General features: G+C 35.1%; 1 protein-coding gene across 2 annotated transcripts in view; it reads left to right on the top strand.

Annotated features, from left to right (window-relative positions):
- Window positions 1-3,627: 3,627 nt before the first annotated feature.
- LOC131801103 (tachykinin-like peptides receptor 99D) overlaps window positions 3,628-19,170 on the top strand; it is a 209,650-nt gene continuing 194,107 nt past the window's right edge. For both annotated transcript variants that reach the window (XM_059119194.1, XM_059119183.1), the window contains exon 1: window positions 3,628-3,672. The gene's annotated coding sequence lies outside the window, so the exon portion shown is untranslated. The remainder of the gene's footprint in view (window positions 3,673-19,170) is intronic.

Genomic DNA, 19,170 nt, shown 5'->3' with positions numbered 1-19,170 from the left:
GCTAAAACCATGAAGATACTGAATACAGGGGGTAACGTTATATGGGGGCCATTCGATATCGTGGATCGATATAGCCCATCTTTATACTTGACCTGCCTGCACACAAAAGACTGAGCTGTGTAAAATTGTTGCTTCATTTCTTAATTCGTTTTGACTCCAGCGTGATTACGACAGACGGACGGACAGACAGGGCTTAATCACCTTAGAATTTGTTTTCAGCTGTTAACATTATTCCAGTGACAGCTAATTACCAATACATTGAAGAAAAAAACAAAATCAGCAGAAATGGTTCGAAATGTACACAAGCGACTTGATCGAAATCCGCGTCGCAGTAGACGAAAAATGGCTCGTGAGCAAAACATATCACAATATTCCATTCGGCAAATATTGAAAAATGAGCTCGGGTAGATCTAAAGAGTTGCTTCGATTGGCCGAAAATGGTGAACTTACGAATATGGATTTCTCCGATGAGAAAACATTCGATGTCCAGCAGTTTGTAAACAAACAAAATGATCTTGTTTACTTGCCAAAGAGGTCAGCTGAAAATGTGGACCTTCGGTTGGCCAACAGAACTCATGCGCCGACCGTGGTTGCAACATTCGGGTAGCGTCTGACGGTTTCATTGACCGTTTGAAGGCCATAATTCTTACCAAAGGCGACCAATTCGAACAATTCTAAACTTATTCCAAAATTTGATGCTATTTCCGACACTTTTTGCTTTCATTCAAAAAAAAAAAAAAAATTTAAAAAAATGTAAAAATTATCGCGTTTGACTTTGTTGCAGTTTTTTTTATTTCACTCTCTATTTATCCAAAGAATAGGTTGACATAGCCAGATCGATACAAGGTATTGTCAGTTTACATTTTTTCCAGCATCGAATGGAGTGGATAAAGTTTTCCTCCACTTGTTAATCAGGTACCATTACATTCAAGGTATCATGTATCAATATCCATTGTAATGATATAATGATTTCCACTGGAATTATCTTCACTAGATCTTATTCTCTCTATGCCTCTCTCAAAGTCGAAACCTATGTACGTCCATAAAAAGTATTAATCACTCTTTCCCCACTCACGTTACCTTCATTCGCCTCTAGCTTTAGCATGAAAGCAATTTCGAAATTACTTTAAAAATGGCAGCCAGCTTCTTTCTTTTCCTCTACGTTTTTTTTTAATAACAAATCAATTTCGACTGATGTTTATTTTTAAACATGAAAGAGATTATCCGATTGAATTTGTAATAAGATTACATATTATTTGGACCACACATTTTGACCAGATTTCTGTACTTGATGTTGTTGTTGTTAAATAAATAAATAATTACAAATGAATTTGAAATTTTGCACACAAAGAGAAACGAAGGCAAATAATCAATAGGATTGATGGGTATTGATGTATTGTTATCGTTTGACGAAATGTTGGAACGTGTGTTTGAGGGGGGAAGTATGAGTGTTAATGGGATTTTATATAATTTTCTTTTACTGATTTGTTTCATATTTTCGGGAATTTAGGTCAGTGTTAAATAACGGGTATTTTATTGTGTAGAAATATATTGAAAAATTCCCGCGAAGACATAACCAGTAAGGAAGAGTCAAAAGTCGGGCGGGCCGACTATATGATATCCTACATCACTATGTGCATTTAGAAGAACTCCTGTAGCAAAAAAGTATATATTGGGAATTTATGTGAAGTAGATCATACCAACTATGATCCAAATAGCATTGCTGTATAATGCATGATATGACTTTGATAAGGATTATATCAAAAATATTTATTGGAGCAATAGATGTACCGGACCGGGTTTCACTAAACGCCATAATTTGTATTATTATTTTTTTTTTAATTTTTATGAACGAAAGCAAAAAATGTCGGAACTAGCATCAAATTTAAGAATAAGTTTAGATTTGTTCGAATTGGTCACCTTTTGCACAAATTATGGCCTTCAAACGGCCAATGAAACCGTCAGATGCTGCCCGAATGTTGATCTATGGTGTTTTGGCCCATTCCCATATTTTTTAGTTCCAACCTTGCTTTTCAAAAAACTCCAGACACAATAGTACAACGGATTGGTATCCGGAGATTTTGGTGGCAATTGTGCGCTGGAAATGAAGCGAGAAACCTCATTTTGTAACTATTCTTGATTGGCGCGTGCTCAGTCCTTTTGGAATGTCCAAGGTCTGCGGCCAAAATGTTTGCGTGCCCAAGGCTTTAATACACCCTCCAGAATATTTTCGCGATACTATTCGTCATTTATGCTGATGCCACGGTCGATTAATACGAGCGGAGAGCGACATCGGCTGTTATGGCGGCCCTCACCATCACCATGGCCTGCGCTTGAGTTCTGGTGGCCAATCGAAGGTACTCATTTTCAGCTTACCTCTTTGGCAAGTAAACACGATCATTTTGTTTGTTTTCAAACTACTGGACAACGAATGTTTTCTCATCGGAGAAAACCAAATTCGGCTTGGCTTTCGGCCAAGCGAAACAACTCTTTAGCTCTTTTGAGTCTATTTTCTTTCTGTTGCGGTGTAAGTTCTTGCACTTTTTGGAATTTCAATGGCTTTATCCCGAGCTCATTTTTCAATATTTGCCGAATGGAATATTGCGATATATTTAGCTCACGAGCCATTTTTCGGTCACGGTGACGTGGGTTTCGATCAAGTCCCTTCTTTACTCTTCGAACCATTTCTGCTGATGTTGCTGTTTTCTTCCGTCCACTTCCTTGACGTCGGGCTACGATACCAGCAACACGGTAACGAGCGATGGTACGAGGCACAAAAGATTTACTCACAGTTAAATGCTGGAGTTCTCTAACGATAACCACTTGTGGTTTTCCAGCCAAACATAAAGACACTATCACCCTTGAATTCCATCACGAATAACTTTTTTTCTGGAAAATTCTCACCGAAATGTTTTTGTACGCTTGTAAACAATATAATGAGCTGCCACTGGAATAATTTTAACAGCTGTCGGACGAGTGGCTTAGAAATGACAGCAGTCTGAAGTTGGTTGCAATTTTTTAACCTCTTCGTGTATATGGGAGCTATATCAAAATCTGAACCGATCTCGATAATATTTGTAAGAGGTATTTTCGAGCAGTATATCATTTTTGTGGAGTGCATATTGCGCAAGTGAGGGACTGTGACACCAAATCGGATAAAACATATATATGAGAGGTATTGCTATATCTGAACCGATTTTCACTAAATTTTAATTACTTATTTCTCGGACTAATTTCATTCGGAATTGCCAAAATTCAATCCATTTGGGCTGATATAGGCCATTTGGTACACAATTGACACGAAGTCGGTTGAAGATATATGGAAGCTAAATTTTAACCGATTATCACTAATTTCAATTGGGTTCGTTCTTGGACCAAACAAATATTGTTTGGAAAATTTCATCTCAATCGGATAATAAATGCTACCTGCATTTTGTTCACTAAAATACATTGACAGAAAGTAACTATGGCTCTATTTCAAAAGTAACTATGGCTCTATTTCGGTTCCTTCTCAATGCACACACACACGCATACATTATTATCGACAGCTTTACTTGTAATATCCAAAGTCATTTCTTTACTGAGTTATTATGTTTCTTTATTCACCATATTTTTTTCTCTTTACAGATTCAAAAAAAAAAAAAAAAAAAAGAAAAAACTTCAAACGTACCGGTAAGTTTAGTTTTCTTGGAGAAACATCATAATTTAATTGTAAAACATATTAAACTTAAACCAACCACCCTAAGGACATATCCACTTCCGTAGAGTTTTCTTCATGGCATTACGAGTAAATATTATATGGGTTTTATCTTGTTACAAATATAAAAAAAAAATGTAATATATTTTACCATCATAAACATATTTTCAACAAATTTATAAAGTTCAGCTAAAGTTTTTACATTGTATTTTATCTCGCTTGGGATGCTCTTTGTTGCTTTTGGCATTAAAATGTAAAAAAAAACCATAAGCATAACTTAAAGAGTGTTATGACTTTAGGGTACATTATCTAGTTTATGATTTTTTTTCATTTTTTATTTTGTTGAATTCGAAGTATCAACATTGGTACTTTACAATTCTTAACATATGTAATAACAACAAAAACTGGAAAAACAGAAAAAAGTAAGAAGATAACTTCGAATAAGCATAGAGCAATAATATCATAAACATATAAACTGTTAATATTTCAAATGCAGTAAGTGGTGGTAAAGGGAAAAATTCAGCGTCGTCATATATAAAATGAATGTTTAGGATGCTCTCTTGCGAACTTGATATTCTTTGGGAAAGGTCCTTGTTTTTTTTTTTTTTTTTTTTTTTTTTTTTTTTTTTTTTTTTTTTTGACAAAAAAGGCTTAAGACAAATAATTATTTACATCCTGGGAAGTTTAAGGTTTTAATTCTTAAACCCATTAACAAATCTTTTAGACCAACACAAAACAAATGAGGAAGTATCACTTGGCTTACCAACATGCAAGGCATAGTTTGTGCTATTTACAGAGAACAAAAGACAGTGAAGGCAAACAAATCCTCGATGGCTTGGACATTTTTGAAAGCAATTCTATACTCTTGAAAATATTTTTAACAAATTCATCGTGTTTGACAACTTATTCATAAAAAACAAGTTAAATGAAATCTGTCGGTATTGCCGACAGCTGCATACGCTCAACCAATGTTTGGTTATTTAAATATATATATGGACTTGCGTTTTGATTATTCAAACAGTTGACCCTTCATAGAAGAGGTGCGTATCTGACATATGTCTGAAAAATATTAAAACGTATCAGATTTGGATTTTATATCGCTACTTGATTTACTTTACTTTTAATATTTTTATAAGCGCTTGCTTGAGGAGATCGACACTTTGGTAATTTTTAGTGCCGACCTTGCTTTCCAAAATATTCCAGACACAATAGTCCAACGGATTGGTATCCGGAGATTTGGGTGGCCATTGTACCCTCAAAATGAAGCGAGTAACCTTATTCTGCGACCAAAATGTTTGCGTGTCCAAGGCTTTAATACACCGTCCAGAATATTTTCGGGGGTGATATTCTGTATTTATTCTGATGCCCCATTCGATTAATACGAACGGAGAGCTACAATCGTCTGTCATGGTGGCCCACACCATCACCATGGCCGGCGCTTGAGTTCTGGTGGCCGACCGAAGCTGCACATTTGCAAGTTGTTTACTTGCATTTTGTTTGTTTACAAATTGGTGGACAACGAATGTTTTCTCATCGGAGAAAATCAAATTCGGCAGTTCACCACTTTCGGCCAAGCGAAGCAGCTCTTTAGCTATTTTGAGTCTATATTCTTTCTGTGGCGGTGTAAGTTCTTGCACTTTTTGGAATTTCAATGGCTTTGCCCCGTGCTCATTTCGATCAAGTAGCTTCTTTATTTTTCGAACCATTTCTGCTGATGTTGTTGTTTCCTTCCGTCCACTTCCTTTCTTTCTGGAGAATTCTCATCACAATGCTTTCATACGCTTTTAAACAATATAATGAGCTGTCACTGAAATAATTTTAATAGCTGTCGGACGAGTGGCTTAGAAGTGACAGCAGTCTGAAGTTGGTTGCAGTTTTTTCATCTCACCCTGTATGAAAAAAATGGAAAAATTTGGTTGAATATGAAAAAAAATCTAACCAATTTGGGCTGATATTACATATATGGTGGACGATAGCCGCAAAATCGAATGAAGAGGTTTATCGATGGTTTATAAAAACCAGAACCGATCTCGATAAAATTTGGTAGAATTATTTTCGAGTTGTATCTGATGTCCGGTATCAAATATCATTGTTGTGGAATGTATATTACGCATGTAAGGGATTTTAGCATCAAATCGGATAAAACATATAGATGGGAGCTATAGCTATATCTGAACCGATTTTCACCAAATTAGAAGTACTTGCTTCTAGACTTAATTCGATCGGATGTGCCACAATTCACTCTATATTGGGCGGATATTAGCCATTTGGTGCACAATAAACCTAAAATCGAATAAAGGTATATCCAAATCTGAACCGTTCTTTATAAAATTTGGCAGATGTATTTCTAAGCTGTATCTGATATCTGGTGCCAAATATCAATGTTGTGGATTGCATATAACGCATGTGAGAGACATAAAACCCCAAATCGGATGAAACATGTACATGGAAGCTATAGTTTTATCAGATCAAAATTTGATGTACTTGCTTCTTTCGGTTGATGTCCCAAAATTCAGGTCATTTGGACTGATACTGGTCATTTGGTGCACAATTAACTCGAAATCGGTTGAAGGCATTACCACTTATGGTGTAGGACGACGAAAGAATCTATGATATTCCGTCAGAAAGATGTTAAGTAAATTTTAAAAAAATATAATATATAACAGCAGGGAAATTTTGGAAAGGAGGGTCTGTCCGCCTGTCTGTTGAAATCACGATACAGCCCACATTATTTGATGTGGAGCGTCAAAATTTAGCAGAACAATTTGTGTCTAGGATGGTTGGTATTGAAAATGAGTTACTCGTACATCGGCCCACGTTTTGGTATAGGCCCCCACATAGCAGTACCTCCCGATATTCGGTATTTTCATGATTTTTACCAAATTTTATCACGGATTTGTCTCAAAATTGGCATTTGTTGGTCATAATGGGTTCTTTCTCCGGTGACGAAAAATTGTATGTATAGGTCCACGTTTTTGTATAGCCCCCACAAAATGGTACCTCCATATATTCGCAATTTTCATGATTTTTACCAAATTTTTTCCCCGAATTTGTCTAAAAATTGGTATTTGTTGGTCATAATGAGTTCTAGCTCCGGTACGAAATCTTGCATGTATAAGTCCACGTATTTGTATAGCCCCATGAAACGGTACCTCCGGATATTCGGTTTATTGATGATTTTAGAAATATTTTTTCACGGATTTATCTAAAAATCGGTATTTGTAGGGTATGGTGGGTTTTAGCTCTGGTGGCGAAACATTGTGTGTTTAGGTCCACGTTTTAGTATAGCCCCCATATAACCGTACCCCCAAATATTCGGTATTTTCATGATTTTTGCCAAATTTTTTTCACAGATTTGTCTAAAATTTTGTATATGTTGGTCAAAATGTGTTCTAGCTCCGGTGGCGATAAATTGTATGTGTAGGTCCACGTTTCGGTATAGCCCCCACATAACGGTACCTCCCGATATTCGGTAATTTGACGATTTTTGCCACATTTTTTCACAGATTTGTCTAAACACTGGTATTTGTGGGTCCTAATGGATTCTAGCTCGTATGGCGAAACATTGTATGCATAGATCCACGTTTTCGTATAGCTCCCAAATAACGGTACCTCCCGATATTCGGTGTTTTAATGATTTCGTTCACATTTTTAACGGATTTATTTAGAAATTGGTATTTGTAGTTCATAATGGGTTCTAACTTGTGTGGCGAAACATTGTATGTATAGGTCTAGGTTTTGGGATAGCCTCCATATAACAGTACCTGCCGATATTCGTTAATGTGATGATTTTTGCCACATTTTTCCGCGATTTTTTTTTAAAATTGGTATTTGTAGTTCATAATGGGTTCTAGCCCGGTGGCAGAACCTTGAATATTTAGTTCCATGTTTTCCTATAGCGCACATATAACGATACCCACCGATATTTGGTATTTTGATAATCCTGGTCACATTTACGCACATAATTGTTTCATATTTGGTATTTTAGAAGATTTGATAGATGACAATCCTTGAAATATAAAATCCATAGTCCATAGAGGTTCCCGTTTTGGTATGGCCCCATATAAAGGGGTATGGCCCCCATATAAGTTTAATTGCATTATCCAAACGGTCTTACTGGTATATGAAGTTGAAAGCGAAACACGCTTGAATTCAGATACTTTTTTATCCAATGCTGAAGCGTATTAAAAGTTCGGCCCGCCGAGCTTAACGTTTTTTACTTGTTTTAGTTTAAGATTTATGTATGAAGTTCCAATACTTTTTAAAGACTTGTTAGGCTACTCGAAATTTTAAGAAAATCATGATGCAGGTTACGATTATAAGATGTGAGAAGTTTCATTAAATCGAATAGTTTCTTTAATTTCCACTACCAAATTTACTAAAAATGTTAACATATGTAAAGCTTACACTTATTTTCGTTAATTCTCACATTCCTTTTTCTCTCACACCTTCTTTTAAGACAGTATTCCTTTGTGGAGAAGGTATCAAGACAATTATCCACTTCATACACCGAATCACACACACACCGAACCACATACATTTTATTTTTTATATCCGGAAAATGATTTTCGTTTTCCACTTCTCGTGTGAGTAATCCTTTTGCGCCACATGTGTCAACATTTTTTCCCTAAAATGTCAATAAGGATAAAAATAACTCGTAATGACATATTATATGGCCTATATATGGAATGGCCATCCATTCATCATTGTCATCGAAAGGCTAAAGGCCTAATAGTCAACAAGTATATGGCATCTTGGACAAAAAACGACACGAGGTTTCCTATGTTTATTCAAATGATGAATGGGTATAAAGGTTTATTCATTGACATTCAAAAAAAAAAAAATATTTTAAACAAATAAAGGAAAATGTCAAATACCATTAATTGTGAAAGATTCAAGCAATGGCTTTTTTAGTTCTTTGTATTTTAAGGTAATCTTATATTTTCATTTCATTTATTAAAAAAAGGAAACTATTTTTATAAACTGTAGCAACTTCTTCTTTCCTTGGGGCCCATAAAAATAGTTTATATTTTAGTTTTCACAACAAAAGTTATTTCCTCTGCCGAGAATTTGTTTTTCAATAACTTTTCAGCAGATAAAAGTTGAGAGACAAACGGCAAATGTTTTACGGGCAATTTATGTTAAGAAATGTAAACGAGTAGCATTAAAAAAATTGGGAAAATAAACTCAATACTCATCAAAAGTTTTCATTTCATTTAGTTTAACCGGATATTAAATAGCCTATGGCAATGTTGGTTGTTTCTTATTTTAGGTTTTTGTTAAAACAACGAAGTATTGTGGATTTCTGATAGCAAGGTTGTGCTAAATAATTTAAATTTTATCCATATTTACAAAAATAACTCACAAGGCCAAAAATAGAATAAATGCGCATCGTTGTTTAAGTTTACGGCGCGAAGTAACACTAGTAGAGGCGAACAATTTTCAAAAATTTCCATATTAAGATTTCTTAAAATACTTACATTCAAAGTAATTAGTGTCGACTAACAATACTAGGATGATTTTGGCTCAAACCTTTAACCCCATAAAGAACAAAGCTTTTTTCAAAAAAAAAAAAAAAAATAAATAAATAAATAAATAAAAACAACACAATAAGCGGCAAAGTATATGGTCAAAACTATACCCGAAACCCGAAATCTTTTAGAATTTGATCTAAAAACGAGTACTTTCTTATCTACTTAACTTTTTCCACAACCCAAACATTACCATGAATTTATTAGAAAAATTGGGTACGAAAAGTACCAAAATGGTCTTAAATTTGAATACTTTGTATCGACAAACGGAATGAGGTAGAATTCTAATATTTGGAATGAGAGGCACTGATGGAGTGCAGTATACAGGATGAGAAGAAAAAACTGCAACCAACTTCAGACTGCTGTCATTTCTAAGTCACACGTCCGACAGCTGGTAACATTATTCCAGTGACAGCCCTTTATATTGTCTACAAGCGTAGACAATATAAACCCGCGTCGAAGTGGCCGAAAATGGCTAGTGAGCTGAACATATCGCAATATTACATTCGGCAAATATTGAAAAATTTGCTCGAGGTAAAGACATTGAAATTCCAAAAAGTACAAGAACTTACACCGCAATAGAAAGAAAATATACTCAAAAGAGCCGAAGTGGCAAACTGCCGAATTTGGTTTCCTCCGATGAGAAAATATTCGTTGTGCAGTTTGTAAAGAAACAAAATGACCTGGTTTACTTGCCAAAGAGGTCAGCTGAAAATGTGCACCATGGCCACCAGAACTCATGCTGGTGTGGCATTAGAATAAATACCGAATATTATCGCGAAAATATTCTGAAGGGTGTATTAAAGCCTTGGGCGCACGCAAACATTTTGGCCGCAGTCCTTGGACATTCCAAAAGGACTCAGCACGCGCCGCTCAAGAATGGTTACAAAATGAAGTTCCTCGCTTCATTTCCAGCGCACAATGGCCACCAAAATCTCCGGATACCAATCCATTGGACTATTGTGTCAGGAGTATTTTCTAAAGCAAGGTTGGCACTAAAAAAATACCAAAGTGGTGATCACCGCAGAGCCACATTCGGGCACGCGCTGACGGTTTTATTTGCCGTTTGAAGGCCATAATTCGTGCCAAAGGTGACAAATTCGAAAAAAATCTAAACTTATTCTAAAATTTGATGCTATTTCCGACATTTTTTACTTTCATTCAATAAAATTTTAAAAATTATGGCATTTGACTTCGTTGCAGTTTTTATACCCTCCACCATACAATGGAGGGTATATTAATTTTGTCATTCCGTTTGTAACTCCTCGAAATACTCATGTCAGACCCAAAAAAGTATATATATTCTTGATCAGCGTAAAATTCTAAGACGATTTAGCCATGTCCGCCATGTAATCACGCTATCAAAATTGATATAGTAGGCTAAAATTATAGCCCCCATATAACGGTACCTCCCTATATTCGGTATTTTGATGATTTTAGCGACATTATTCACCGGAATTGTTTCAAATTTGGCATTTGAAGTTCGTAATGGATACTACAGCCTAAGACAGAAAATTATCTGTGCAGGCTCACGTCTTCGTATAGCTCCCATATAACGGTACCCCCCGATATTCGGTATTTTGATGATTTTAGCTACATTATAAACAGATTTTTCTTCAAGTTTCGCAATTAAATATTGTAATAACTAATGACAAAAGTTGCCTATGCAGGTCCACGTCGGCATTCGGTATTTTTATGATTTTAACAGAATTTTTAACGGATTTTATTTATTTATTTATTTTTTTTTTTTTGGTATTTTGGTATTAAAAATTCGGCCCGGCCGAACTTACAGCTTTTTACTTGTTTTATCTCACCCTGTGTATATGATTTGATGTCTTTTGGAAGAATGGTAGTATTTTATGACAAATAATTTTGTAGGATATTTTTTACTTACTGAGATACCATTAAAAAGGCAGTTTTAACCTTATTTTCAAGAAAGGACCCTAAAGACTTATCCATTCCCATGAGGGTTACAACCAAACATGAGGGTCGACCAAAATGAGCCTCCAATCCTTTTTTGTCTGCAATATTGCCGATTATAAAGGAAAGCTCGCGTTACGCTCAATGGAGATCGTTACCGCACCATGACCAATGATTTTTTGTTTAGAAATATGGATGACACTGATCCGGAGGAGATGTGGTTTCAACAGGATGGAGCTACGTGCCATACGGCAAACGCAACCATCGACTTATTGAAATCAAAATTTGGCGATAAGTTGATTTCGAGAAGTGCACCTGTCAATTGACCTCCAAGGTCGTGCGATTTGACACCTCTCGATTATTTCCTGTGGGGCTACGTGAAGTCACTGGTATATGCTGATAAACCAGCAACAATTGACGCCTTAGAGGCCAGCATTGTTCGTGTTATTCGTGACATACGGCCAGCAGTGCTCGATAAAGTGCCCAAAAATTGGACGTCCAGAATGCACTTCGTCAAGAACAGCCGCGGTGCCCATATGCCCGAAATCATTTTCAAATATTAATGTCACGTATTGATCTTTCGAACAAAAAAAATTGATTAAAATTCAATTTTTTTGTTTTTTTTTTTTTTACAATTTCAAGTTCTATCGGGCTTAAAATAACACCCTGTATTATGTATCTAAAATAAACGGATTCCAAAGACTCTTTTTTCGAAAATTTCAAAAATATTGGGTGTGTATTCCATTTTAGCTCTACTTTCATAATCTGATGATTTTTTTCTGTAATTGGTAAACAAGATCAGTTTTGTCGGAAAGTGCAATCTGCTGCGGTTTTCCCATAAGTTTTGAAAAGATTGTTACTGTGATCAGCAGAGGTAGTACCTTTTTTATTACCCTGAAAAAACTTGTTATTGGCAAATTTCCTTCCTTATACGAAATTCTTTTGCAAAGAGGTATTTAAAAATTATTTCATTAATTATGTTCCTTTTTATCATATAAAAACACATAAAAATTTCCAAAACGTACCTAAATAAAAGCCAGACATTTCTCAAAACTAAAACAAAAACCAATATTAATGCTGTTTACCGAATATTTTAGCCGCTCATTAAAAATAACTCCATTAAATAAACAACATTAAATTTCTGTGGTTTTACTTTGGCTTGCAAAACATTTGGATAAAAAATAAAAAACAAAATGTTTTCTCCAATTTCCTTTAACCTTTCCAACTAAATAAAAATAGAAAACGAAATGGAAAATACAATCCAACTCTTACTTTTTTTTTTTTTTTGAAAATGGCAACGACGGAAAGTAAATAGCAAACAAGAAGCCTACAGCCATGTTCGGTCGTCCCTTTGGCTTTCATAATAGGATGATTTCGCTTTGCTGGGAGGAACAAAAAACAGTGGGAAAAGTAGCACTACCCCAAGGCCAAAACAAAACAAAAAAAAAAAGCCGATAAAAACAAAACCAAAAAGAAAAATAATTGCAAAAGTTCAGTACTTTTTAGAATAACAGCAACAACAACAACGACAAGATTATGTGAATGAGAGCAAATAATGAGCATTTCTTGAGTAAAAGGGGGAGGGCGTTGTCGTTCCCTAGTCTGGTTGGTTATAAGCCATCTGTAATTGCAAAGCAACAAAAATATATCCTTTTGTAAATGTGGCATGAAATAACAGCGAAGGATAACACAAAACAAAAATATGCTCACCCCTCCCCCATCATTGAGTATCTAAGGCTTTCATTAAGCAAAGAAATGCCCTAAAGCTAAATTAAGTTTTCATTGCAAGGATTTATTGCCCCTCGTTATGAAACTGTTAAAATGCCGCACTTAAAAGTTTTGAAAGCGCTTGAAATTATTATTTAGGCAAAATAATAATCGGAGCAATATAAAAATAACAACCCAGACTAAGTAGAGAATACTTTCGCGGAAACCGAAAGAGATTTTGCTATACACACTATCTGCTTCGAAAGTTAAACGTCGTGGAAAATTGTTTCAGTGTTTTTGTTTTTTGTGTTTTTCTGAAAAATCTTAGATTGTCTTTCAGACCACCAAACTTGGTCCGACATTAAAATTTATTTCGAAATAGGAATCCTTCTTTAGATCTGGGCGTATTACCATTCCATGGAGGGCATATTATCTTTGTCATTAAGTTTGTAACTCCTCGACATATTCATAATAGACCCTACAAAGTTTATACAAGGTGAGATAAAAAAAAACTGCAACAAAGTCAAAAGCCATAATTTTTACATTTTGTTAAAAAACAAGTAAAAAACATTAAGTTCGGCCGGGTCAAACTTTTAATACCCTCCACCTTAGGGTAATAGAAACATTAGAAGAAATGTGGCAAAAACCATCAAAATGCCGAATATCGGGAGGTACCGTTATATAGGGGCTATACCAAATCATGGACCTACACATGCAATGTTTCGCCAACGGAGCTAGAACCCATTATGATCTACAACTACCAATTTTTAGACAAATCCATGAAAAAATGTGGCAAAAATAATCAAAATACCAAATATCGGGAGGTACCGTTATATGGGGACTATACCAAAACGTGGACCGATATATCTCATTTTCAAAACCAACCATCCTAGACACAATGCATATTGATCTGCTAAATTTTGGCGCTCTACGTCAAATAATGTGGGCTTTATCGTGATTTTAACAGACAGACAGACGGACAGAAAGCTGATGCTGATTATGAACATATATACTTTATGGGGTCCACGACGAATACTTAAGGATGTTACAAACGGAATGACAAAGTTAATATACCCTCCTTTCCAAGGTGGAGGGTATAAAAATTATTAAATGAAAGCATCATCAAATTTTAGAATAAGTTTAGATTTGCTCGAATTGGTCACCTTTGGCACGAATTATGGCCTACAAACTGCCAATGAAAGCGTCACACGCTGCCCGAATGTTGCTCTTCGGTGTTTTGGCCCATTTGGCCCGGCGAAGCGCTTCCTTGAGGTGATCGACACTTTGGTATTTTTAGTGCAAACCTTGCTTTACAAAATAAGCCAGACACAATAGTGCAACAGATTGGTATCCGGAGATTTTAGTTGCCATTGTGCGCTGGAAATGAAGCGAGGAACCTCATTTTATAACCATTCTTAGGTGGCGCGTTCTGAGTGCGATGGTGCTGAGTCCTGTTGGAATGTTTGAGGTCTGCGGCCAAAATGTTTGCGTTGGTGTTTGCCCAAGGTTTTAATACATCCTCCAGAATATTTTGGCGATAATGTTCGACATTTATTCAGATGCCACGGTCGATTAATAGGAGCTGAGAGTGACCATCGACTGTTATGGCTGCCCACACGATCACCATGGACGGCGCTTGAGTTCTGGTGGCCAACCGAAGGTGCACATTATCAGCTGACCTCTTTGGCAAGCAAACACGATCATTATACCCTCAGCCATGTGGCTACAGAGGGTATATATCATTTGATACGGTCAAAATGTGCCTAGTCGAAATAATGGTTTTAGACCCTAGGTCTGTTTGGACCAAATCCGTTTCAGAACATTTGGAGTCGATCTAGCGATGTCCGTCCGTCTGTCTGTCTGGCTGGTGCGCACGATAACTCTCGAAGGGAGTATCCGATTTGATTCAAATTTGGTACATCGTAATATTTTTGTCAAACTTAGATCGAGTTCGGAGATGAGCAATATCGGCCCACTCCTTCTGGTACCTCCCACACAAAATGCCAAAATTTCCAAAGAAAATAACCCGATTTTGCTCGAACTTTGCGAATCCTCATATTTTCATCAATTCTAGGTCATGTGCGAAAATGGACAATATCGGTCCACTCCATCAGGGACCTCCCCCACAAAGGGTCAAAATTTTGAATAAATGAAGCTCTTATAAAATGTGATGTAATACTTCGATAGTCTTCAAATTCCATACATCCCAATAATTTTATTTGTGCAAGGTCTGGTGCAAAAACGGAATGTATCGGTCCACTCCTTCAAAAAATATTTTTTGCACAAAAAGAGAAACGATTAGCCGATTTTGCTCTAACTTTGCAAATCCTAATATTTGCGTCAGCGCTAGGTCGGGTGCGAAAATCTACAGTATCGGTCCACTCCATCAAGTACCTCCCCCACAAAGGGTCAACATTTTAAATAATTATAACTCTTAAATAATGTGATGTAAGGATTCGAACATCTTCAAAATTTCACACATTTCAATATTTTTATAAACCTAAGATCTGTTATTAACATGGGATGTATCGGACCACTCCTTCTGGTAAATTAACATCAGATTCCATTTAGACTTGGCACATCTCAATATTTCTATCAACACAAGATCTGTTATAAAGGTGGTATAGATTGAACCATTTCTTCTCCCCCATACATAGGGTTCTAGATTTTGAAAAACAAAACTCTCAAATAAAGCGAAATAAATATCCAACTCTCTTCAAATTTCACACACACAAATATTTTTGCTAACACAGGATCTGTTGTGAAGTTGATATATATCTGCCAACCCCTCCTGGGGTCAAAATTTTCAATAATTATATCTGTTATAACTTTCGAAACAATTTAGCAATACTTTACTATTTGCTATTCTCAAATATTTCTCTCAATAAGAAGCCTGATATGAATATAAAATTTATCGGTATTTATGATTTCGCATAAAATTGGACATAAATATGCTTTCCTGTAATTTTGCCCAATATTTCGTTCAATATGTTTTATTTGTATCAGATTAAGTATAAAAGTGGAATATTTCGGTAGACTCTATCTAAATTATTAAAATTCTAAAAATTATTACATATCTCATATATAGTGAAAGAAGTGCTCCATAGAGGGTCAAACGTTTGAATAACTGTAACACTAGTCAAATTATATTTAAAAAATCGAACACAGGCTGAGGGTATATCTCTGTCGGCAATACCGACTGATACTTTTTAACTTGTTTTTTTTTTTTTCTAAGTTTCGCATTTGAATATTGTAATGTCTTATGACAAAAGTTACATATGCAGGTCAATGTCGGGGTATTGACCCTAATATAACAGCTACATTCGGTATTTCTTAGATTTTAACAGAATTTTTAACGGATTTTATTATTATTATTATTATTATTATTATTATTATTATTATTATTATTATTATTATTATTTTTTTTTTTTTTTTTTTGAGAATCGTTCCAAATTGTATTCCGTATATTTCTGTGGCTAATACTTTGTGCAATTGTAACTTATGCCGGTGAACTTATGCCCTTCACAAAAAAAAAATTTTTTTCTTCCGGCAAACTTCACAAAATTCTAAGTCTCAATTTCTCAGTTATTTAAATTCTTACTTCAATTTGGTGATGTATTTGCTTCTTAATTCGATTTTTTGATGAAACTCCCCAAGGCACAAAAAATCAAATCATCATACACATACACACATCTAATCATATCAATGCCAATGTATTTCTTTGTCATAGCCCCCCCCCCCCCCCCCCCTAGGGAAGAAATACGACTGCTGCTGCTACTGATGATGATGTGGTGAAATTTGAGTTGTGATTTCTTTTTTATTGACATACCACAGAATAAAAATATGTCTTTTACATGGATACGCATTCAAATTGTCCATTAGGAAGTACCGGCATGAAAAGGAGGCAGACAGCGTGTCGGGGTGGGTTTTTTTTTGTCAAGGCATACATTGACCTATTTTATATGGGATAACCAGAAAATGAAATGGCAATACGGAAGTGGATGTCTTCGCATAAAATATCCGAAAAATAAATATTGTATATTTTTATTGGCTTGCGGTATTTTTTCTTGGTTTGGTTTGGGAGATGGGATTCGGATAATATGCATATGTTTGGTGTGGTTTATCTATGTTTGTCTTTTGAGGACCAAAGGAAATATCTAGGAAATGTGGGAGTTTGATATTCATCTTACAGCAGTGTGTGGTGGTGGGGAAGGTAGGAATTTATGGAAAATATTTTAGTACGGTTTATAGGCGAATAGTTTGCTGCGGTATTGGTTACTTAAAAGGTTTAAGTGAAGAGTGTTAGAATATATGAAAAAGGTTGAATTGCACCATGAAATAGTTATTTGATTTCAAAGTGGCTGTTAGACCTTTTGCAGTTGGCGTTTAACTGCCTTTAACTGACTTTTGAGTGTTGATTTTACTCATCATAAAATGCTTAACTGTGAATGCGTGTTTGTGAAAAAGAACTAAAAAAAACCAGTAAGGAAAAGTCATAAGTCGGGCGGGGCCGACTATATCATACCCTACATTTTCTAGAATATATTTTCTAGAATATTTTCAGGAATAGTTTCTTAAGAACGAAAGATATGTAGATTTTTAAAGGATATTTCTTCAAGGACCAAATAACCCGGGATTTGAAGTTTTTAAGGATTTTTTTTCAAGGACCAAATAAACTTGGATTTTTAAAGGACATTTTCAAGCTCCAAATGAATGTGATTTTTTTAGAATAAGTTTTCTAGGATCAAATCGACGTGAATTTTTTAAAAAAATGTTTTTTTTTTTTCAAAGGACTAACTCAACGAGGAATTATTTTCAAGGAAGGACCAAATAAATGTGTATTTTTTAAAGAATATATTTTCAAGTACCAAAATATCAACAAACGTGGATTTTTTAAAGAATATTTTTCAAGGACCAAAATAACAACAAACGTCGATTTTTTAAAGAATATTTTTTCAAGGACTAAAATATCAACAAACTTGGATTTTTTAATAAATGTTTTTTTCAAGGACCAAAATATCAACAAACTTGGATTTTTTTAAGAATATTTTTTCAAGGATTAAATATCAACAAACTATGCACATTTAGTAGAGCTCCCGTAAAAAAAGAATTTATTCGAAGTAGAATGTGGATAGGTGGTATCCACATTTGGCTTTAGAGGTGTTATAGTTTGGTTTCAGAGGGAACTAATATTTGGGGGGCATATCCAATTCTGAATCGATTTTCACTAAATCTGACGGAGACATTTTAATCTTTTATACCAAATAACATTGTTATAGAGTGCATGAGAAGGATTATATTAAATTACCAGTAAAGAAAGTCTTAAAGTTGGACGGGGCAGACTTTATGATACCCTACACCACTTTGCTAATTTATTAGAGCTGCGCATAACAATTGAAAGTTTTTTTTTTGGGAGAATTCAATCATACACGCTAAGATTATAATTATAATTTAAAGTTCAAAGGACTAAATATGCCGAAGCATTTGTATCTTTTAAATTCGGACTTGTATTGCCCATTTAGTGCACAATTAATTTGAAATCGGAAAAAGATATATATGGGAGCTATATCCAAATCTGAACCGCTCTCGATAAAATTTAGCAAAGATATTTCTGAGCTGTACTTGATATATTTCCCTGAATATTGTTGTTACGGAGTGCATATTACGGTTGTGGGTAAGAAATATAACAAATCGAATGAACAATATATATGGGAGATATAGCTTTATCTGAACCGATTTCGATCAAATTTGGCATACTTATTTCCAGGCCTAATTTGGGTGCATATTCCATACAATTCAGGCTGATATTACACGTTTGGTGCACAGTAAAAAGCAAATCGGACGAAGATATATATGGCAGCTATATCTAAATTTTGACCGATTATCTCCAATTTCAATAGGGTTCGTCCTTGGACCAAACAAATGATCTGTGCAAAATTTCATCTGGATCGGGCGATAAATGCGACCTGTACTTTGTTTACAAAAATACATGGACAGACGGACGGACGGACATGCATAAATCGACTCAGAATGTGATTCTATGCAGATCATCAAAAAGAACTATAGGTCTATCTCGTTTCCTTTTGCCTGAAAGACATAATACCCTGACCACCTTGTGGTGTAGGGTATAAATATATCGCCATTGCTTATACAATAAACCTGAAATAGGATTAAGGATATATATGGGAGCTGTATCCAAATCTGAGCCGACGTTTATAAAATTTGGCAGAGGTATTTTCGAGCTCTATAAAATAACTGGTACCAAAAATTATTGTTGTCGAATGCATATTACGAATTTGAGGGACATTAACAACA

This window comes from Musca domestica, unplaced genomic scaffold (genome assembly GCF_030504385.1).
Source record: "Musca domestica strain aabys unplaced genomic scaffold, Musca_domestica.polishedcontigs.V.1.1 1, whole genome shotgun sequence".
NCBI lineage: Eukaryota > Metazoa > Arthropoda > Insecta > Diptera > Muscidae > Musca > Musca domestica.
Note: the sequence above shows the minus strand (reverse complement) of the source record. Positions and strands in the feature narration are given on the sequence as shown.